This window comes from Rhincodon typus, chromosome 18, assembly GCF_021869965.1.
Source record: "Rhincodon typus isolate 14 chromosome 18, sRhiTyp1.1, whole genome shotgun sequence".
NCBI lineage: Eukaryota > Metazoa > Chordata > Chondrichthyes > Orectolobiformes > Rhincodontidae > Rhincodon > Rhincodon typus.
This window is the reverse complement of record NC_063349.1, coordinates 42,493,556-42,500,890: the sequence shown is the minus strand read 5'-3', so window position 1 is coordinate 42,500,890 and position 7,335 is coordinate 42,493,556. Positions and strand designations below refer to the sequence as shown.

Sequence of the window (7,335 nt, the reverse complement as noted above, 5' to 3'; positions counted from 1 at the left end):
TGTTTTTTTCCCTTGAATTGATACTCTTGTGAATTGTCGTAAGCACTGCAGGGCCAAAAGCTTTGACAAACTGTCATTTTCAGCAATACTCAATATTTAAGATTCATTATCTGGCATAAAAGGGCGTAAACCCCAAAGATCTGTCTGTTCTTTTGCCAGCATGGGAGTTGTGACATAAAACATGCTTAAAAATTGTTGTAACAATGGCTGTTTTTACATATCTGTGTACTGAACAAGTCTTGTTTTTGTAGAACCCCAACAGCATTGAGTGATGTAGTGGTATATGGAAGGAAAAAGTTTTAGGGCTGAGAAACTCTGCGTCAAATTGGCTGAATGCAAACTTTTTGAATTTGTCAGATTTAACTCCTCTCTGAAAAGAACTTTTTGCCTGACTGTCTAAATCTAGTGACACTTGATTGTTTTTAAGAATCCATCATTTATTGACTCATTAAAGAGACAAAATAATAGTCTAATTATAAAATAGGATCATGTTTTTTGGCGAAAATAATGTTATTTATTCTGCACTATGTGGAGTAAATAGTTGATTGAAGACCAGTGCCTTGATTTAAAATTTAAATTCAAGTGTATAACTGAGTTATGCAGTGGGAATCTACAATGAGCATAATTACCATTTGAAAGCAAATGTATTTTTGTTTGAGAATAAAATATATTTATTAACTGTATGAAATCAAAGGAAGAAAAAGTTTAATCTTGCTGTATAATTTAACATATTTGAACTAGCTATGGTTAATCATAATGCTTACATGAGCTTTCAAATGAAGCTAAATAATATCAGAAGAAATAAGACTATCCTATAATTGTGCGATTTCTGTTTTAAAGAGATAAATATAAATTATCCAATTTATCAGGCTAAATTTGTGCATAGTTTACCTTCAAATGCACTTCATTGCAGAACCATTTTTGTTGCCTCTAATTTAAACTTATAGTTTCACTCTGAAGTCTTCAAAAAAACGTTGGGAAGAAAGAAAATGCACAGTAGAATTTGCTTTTCACATAAAGAGTAGTATTTTTCAAAAGAAATTGAGCATTGGTGACATGGTCATATTGGATCAAGCATTCCAGTAATTCTGTTGTTTGATCTTATTTTTTCTGGTTGGATTGGTTGCCCATGGAATCTGAGTATGATGTACCTTCATTCAAAGAATTGGAACAGGCAGCTGCTAATTACAGCATTCTTGTGTGTTGCATATTGTTGCTATACATGTCTTTGGATTTGATCTGAGCAAGACTTAAGTCAAAGCCTTATTAGTTTGTGACATGGTCAGAGAAACTCTAACTATTTTCCCACAAAATAAATTGGTTGATACCGTAGATGCTGGAATTTTGTCAACAAAAACTGGGGGGGGAAAAGGGCTATGCTCGCAGGTCATGCTGCATCTGTGGCGAAACCGAAGTTGTCAGCATTTCAGGTCTGAACACTTGCTAAGGTAAACCAGTTGTTGGTTTTTGTTTATGAAGTTGTCATTTGTTTTTGATTGGAGTTTGTATTCTGTTCTCTTTCCTGACTTGTGATGTACCTTTTTAAGCTGTTTTACAATCACATTTTATTATGTAGCATGTTTACTTACATAATCTGCACTTAGAGTAATTTTCATAATGAATTTACAATCTAATTTAAATGAAGAGTTGAAGTAGAAAACTACATAACAATTGAATATGTTAGGCAAAACTGTGTATAAACATTCAAAACAGCACAGGGTTAGGAGGGAGGAAAATCTGAGCGTAATGAAGCGAAATTCCAATAATTTATCTTGAATTCCAATAACTGTTTTCTTTTGGTGTGTACATTGTGGTTTAACCAATCCAGAATTGGCATAAATAGAACTTTGAGGGCATTTTTTTGTAAATAGCAGTTGCTGTTATTTACTGATTATGACAAACATTGACTTTTGGTTTTCAGCAGAACGTTGAGGGAGTGTTGATGATCGGTGATATTTGTAGATTTTTATATTCTATTAGATTAATGTCAAGTGATTTTCATGAATAGGCATTGCATGTCAAGTGTTCACATTTCCCATTCAAGACAGACTGCAATTCTGTAACTACTTGTGCTATCACTGCACCTTGCTTTCAGAAAGCTAACTCTGTTCATTACTCTCCTGCTCTCAAAGTCAACTCCAGCAATGTGCTGGCATTTGCTTTTGCATACAAACCCACAGAAAGCAAATGCTGCTCCCTGCATGAAAATTGACTTGCTGATCCCAAGAAGTGAATGTTACAGACTCATGTTTAAGGAACTGGTCTGCCATCAAGTTCAGGAATTGAGTTTGTCACTGAGAGAAAGCAGGGTGCCTGCAGTTGTCTGTACTTCAATACGATAAATGTACTTTATACCTTTTGAAGCCAGCGACACTCCAGTTTCTCCAGTCCGCTCAAACAAAACTCTCAAGTTGTGAAACAGTTGGAGTTCATTTCTCACCATGTGGAAGATACTGGCTATCCTGCTAGCAATGTAAGCAAGCGTTAGTTTGAGAATTTGCTTTGCAATAAGGAACAGCCACAGAAAGTACTTTATAAATCCTGGCATCTTTTCTTCCACAATTAAAATCCAAGCTAAAGGACTGCATGAACAACCTCTGTAGCAGGGCACAATATTTAAGGAGATGCAGCCTTTTCCTTTTGGTGTCAATTGTGATCTGAGCTGAGTTAAATTAGGCCCCTGTCTAGTTTTTGAAAAAATGACGTGGGAGTTGAAGTAAACTCTTGGCCCTGTTTGAAGTGGTACAAAAGTTCAGATGCTAGCATAGACAGCTTTAAAAGACCAGCTGGTCATAATAGGAGTGCTTGGTTGCCAAGGTTACTGTCGTTGTTAGAAAAAGAATGCAGCCAAGAGGGCAAGTTCTTGATATGTGAGCTGAAGGAAAGAATTTGATGTGATTATGCATCAGCCCTTCTAATCACACGCTCAAAAGAGAGCTGTGTGGGTGTAATGCAGAAACTACAAGGCTGTGCATTGGTGCTTGTGTGTGGTTATCGTATTTTTTTCTCAAATGGTTCGGCAAGCTGACAGCACACTTCTTTAAAAAGTTAACTTTTATTCACTACTACCAGACGTGGGCTGTTGTCATGGCTGGATTGTAATTTTGTTGAATCGTCTTCACCTGGCGACTCACTAACAACACTTCTCAGTCATTTAACGAAAGCACAGATAGTCAAATAATAAAATAAAAGCTGAATGTTTCTGACTACAGTATATTCTGTGATAGTGTAATACTCATCATATTCTCAATATGTACCTTGCTTCAACTGTGGCCTGTAAATCATTGCTGCGGAATGTTAAGTTCTGATAAACTGATGTCATGCCTAGTTAGTCCCAAGTTACGTGTGCAAATGAGTTACAGGTCTGTTGTCATAGGGAGTGAAAGGAATACAAGCACAAGTACCATTTGCTGCACCTCCGTACTGTATACGTTGACTTTGTTAAAATGTTCTTAACTTTGAATGCGAGCCAAAATAGAAGGATGCACAGTCAACACACATTGGATCTGCTGTTTAGCTCCTTGCAAATTCATTCCCTTCCATTAGAAAGCAACTTTCTAACCATGACAGCTGGTGGTATAATCACATTCCTAATATCCCATCACCGTGGCCAGAGCAAAGATAGCTGCAGTTGAATCCATTGACAAATGTGGGCAAACATGGAGTTATCTTTTGAACCATGCCCACAATAATTTTTACTTTAAACATTTCAGAGATAAAACTACGCTGGCTGAGTGTTTGCATTTTGTGTCTGAAAACTGGGGACTTTTTAAATGTATGCCATTTACCATTAACCAAGTGGTCTGTGATGTAACCTTTGGATATACCAATGATTTACAAATTTGGGATCGGTAATAAATGAACCTGTTGGTTTCCAAGTGGCAAATTAAATGCATCATCTCAGACTGATCATTTGGAAAGAGCTTGGCATTTTTTCCAGAGGAAGTCATCCTGGATTTATCACATGAAATTCATAATGGGGCAGTTTTAGAAGTCGCAAAATCCATTTCACAGGGAGTTGCAAATTGAAGGAATGACCTGAAATTGTATAAAATTAACCCAATGATTTTGCAATTTGTAAGCTTACCTGGTTAATTCAATTCATTTGAAATTGTCAATGCCCCTCTGTCATACTCCAATGAACCTGTTTATCCTGAATCCTGCCCAGCTCAGTGATATTTGCATCTGGATCCTACTTGAAGGATTGGGAACGATACAATGCTGCTGTGTTGCAACACCTGAGCCCGGTCCCATTTATATCTGACTTAATATATCTTTGGCTCATAGTGCTGTCTGAGCGGATGACTAGTTCTTCCCAGGTGTTAGACATTCTAGTTGTGCTTCTTGATCATGTACATGCTGCAGCGATTACCGACAGCAATGGTTTTTCACTTATTCTCATTCTGGAAATATTTAATCTCTGAATTGGTAGCATCTGCGTTCAGTCTTGGCAGAATGTTGGGGGGAGAAAAAGCAAAACCTTGTTAGGCCCTGTGGATGCTGCTATTGCCGATGGTGGGAATCTTCACACATTGCAGGCCAATCCTATGCATATGTATCCCAAATTTCCTTTGTTTATGCAGAAGACGTATTGAGACTTGTCTGCAATTCAAATTTCAGCTTTTCAAAATGGCTGATCAGTCACTTTGCAGGTTATTTTAGCTATGGAGTCTTGCCGTTTGAACCAAAATTGGGCACACTGCTGGTTAAATGTGTTTGTGGGATGCAAGAAAAAAAGTGACTAGATCTTTGGGGGGAGAAAAGTCAAATTGGTGACCAAGATGGTGGCTGAATTGGGATTTGAATTGGGAATTGGGAATCTCGTTGAATTAAATTGAACATTCTGTACAGTTTCAGATTGGAATAACTACACAGTATCAAATATAAGAAATAGTTTCCCAATGAAAGTGCTTTTGTAGAGCTACTTTCAAGTACATTAAATTGTTCATATCCAGGAGTAATTACATTCTTGCTGGACTGCTTCCTGATGATTAGCAGCAACAGGAACATTGTCTAAGCATGGTTTTTTGGGACAAGAACTTGCACAAAACCGCTTTGGTGAAGACAGTTATATCAGAAGAAAAGAGTAAAAGAAAATATATTTGGCAATAATTGGACTACAAAATGAAAAATTATATTCCTTATTTGTTGCTTGTCTTGCTTTTGAAATGAGGTATTTGTAGGAAGTTATGGTGGCACAACTTGCTAAAGCACCAAGAACCTAAGAACTTGGAGCAGGAGTAGGCAATTCAGCCCCTGAGGCCTGCTCTGCCATTCAACATGATAGCTGATCTCATCTTGGCCTCAAGGCGACTTTCCTGCCTGCTTTTCATAACCCTTCAACACATTGCGAATTAAAAAAGTCTGTCTATATCCTCCTCAAATTTATTCGGTGTCCTGGCATTGGATGCAATCTGGTATCGTGAATTCCACAAGTTCACAGGCCTTTAAGAGAAGTAATTCATCTCAAGTCCAGAGTGTGTAGGCTTAAACTGGTCAATCTCTCATCAGAAGACAAATCATCTCTGGAATCAATCCAATGAATCTCCCATGAACTGCCTTCAATGCAACTTCATTTCTCCTCAAGTACTTTAGTTGCAGTCTGAATAATGTCTTATACTGTTGCAGCAACATTTCCCTACTTTTATACTTTATTCCTTTAGCAATAAATGCCAAAATTCCATTTGCCTCCCTTATTACTTGCTGTACCTGCATGCTAGTTTTCTGCGATTCGTGAGCACGGACACCCAGATTCCTCTGCCCTAAAGCACTCCAGTTTCTAACCATTTAGATAATTTGCCTTTTAATTCTTAGAACCAAAATAATAGCCTTGCACTTTTTCGTGTTAAACTCCATCTGTCAAATTTTGGTCCACTCACCTAACCTATCTGTATGCAATTATAAATTTTGTATTTCTTCATTGCAACTTACAGCACTTGAATAGATGGGAAAGTCTTTGGCTGTAGTGTCTTCTTTCCCTGCATCCAGTCATGAATACAGTTTGTAGATGGTTAGGAGTCAAAGACCAAACCCTGTGCCGCACTACTTGTTGCATCTTGCCAACTAGGAGACATTGTTTTCAGCACAACCTTTACTGAATCCCAGTACCCCTCAGTGTGAAGAGATGCTAAATCTTTGTTCTGTACTTCTCTCTATAAGCTCAAACACCCTTTCTTGTTTTCTTCCCCACTCGCAGTAAGTGTCCTGAGAATTCCATGTGAACCAAATAAATTGGCCCTCCTAACTAGCATCATTAAAAGTAAACACAGGTTATGAGGCTGTGCTAAACCAATTTTTGATCCCTACAGTTAGCTTGGAATGTGCAAGTTCCAGTCCAACAATTTCAGGTGAACTAGTTATGTGCAGTTTGGTTTAAAACATCTTCATTATTCAGACAATCTGTATGTCATCATGTCTAATAATTTTAAATTATGATTCATGGCTTTTGAATCTATTTGGGGAAATACACTGCCTCCTTTCCCCATCACAATAAATATGCCCAAAAATGAATTACTTTCCACTTCAAGCATTCGTTACTCCAAAGTCTTAGCAAAGTTAGAAGCAGAGTGAAACTCCCTCAGCAACTCTCTCAGCACTGTGCCTCAACACTACCCTCAAAAAAGCACCCATCTACCATGTTTGAGTGACATATTTCCATTTTACACCCAATGTACCTGTGATGCTGCAGAAAGAATTGGATTAAGACAGCATGAACTCTGATAGCAGATAGAGGAAAATTTCATCCAGTCAGTCGGGGCAGATTTCAACAACCAAAAGCTTGTCTGTAAGAAGCACCTTAATGCAGGAAATTAGGGAGGAAATTCAAGACTTCAGAGCCTTAATAACTGAAAGCACAACTGTCAATGGTAACATGATTAAAATAGGTGATATGTGAGAAATTAGAATCAAAGGACAGCAAAGCTTGGAGGGCTGTAAGGATAGAAGAGGTTACCTAGGGAGGATGAGGATAGGACAGGACAGGAGGGATTTGAAAATATGGCCAAGAACTTTTAAATTGAAACATTACTGGACCTGGAGCCAATATCAGTCAGCACATTTGGGGATAGTGTGTGGCAGGTACTTGGCGCAAGGATACAGAAAGTTTATATGAGCTAGAGTTTATGGAGAGGGAAAATAGGGAAACAATGGCCACATTAGAATATTCAAATGCAGAGATAACAGAGTCCTGAATGAGAGTTTTAATAGCACATGACAAAAAGCAATTCTGTGATATTAGATATGACACCAAAGTTGAGAATGGTCTGCTGGAAAAGCTCAGCAGGTCTGGCAGCTTCTGTGAAGAAAAAATCAGAGTTAATGTTTCGGGTCCAGTGA

At 37.8% G+C, this 7,335-nt stretch overlaps 1 protein-coding gene across 1 annotated transcript in view; it reads left to right on the top strand.

Moving 5' to 3' along the window:
• Positions 1-1,335: 1,335 nt before the first annotated feature.
• frs2a (fibroblast growth factor receptor substrate 2a) overlaps positions 1,336-7,335 on the top strand; it is a 44,868-nt gene continuing 38,868 nt past the window's right edge. The window contains exon 1 of the mRNA XM_020529164.2: positions 1,336-1,448. The gene's annotated coding sequence lies outside the window, so the exon portion shown is untranslated. The remainder of the gene's footprint in view (positions 1,449-7,335) is intronic.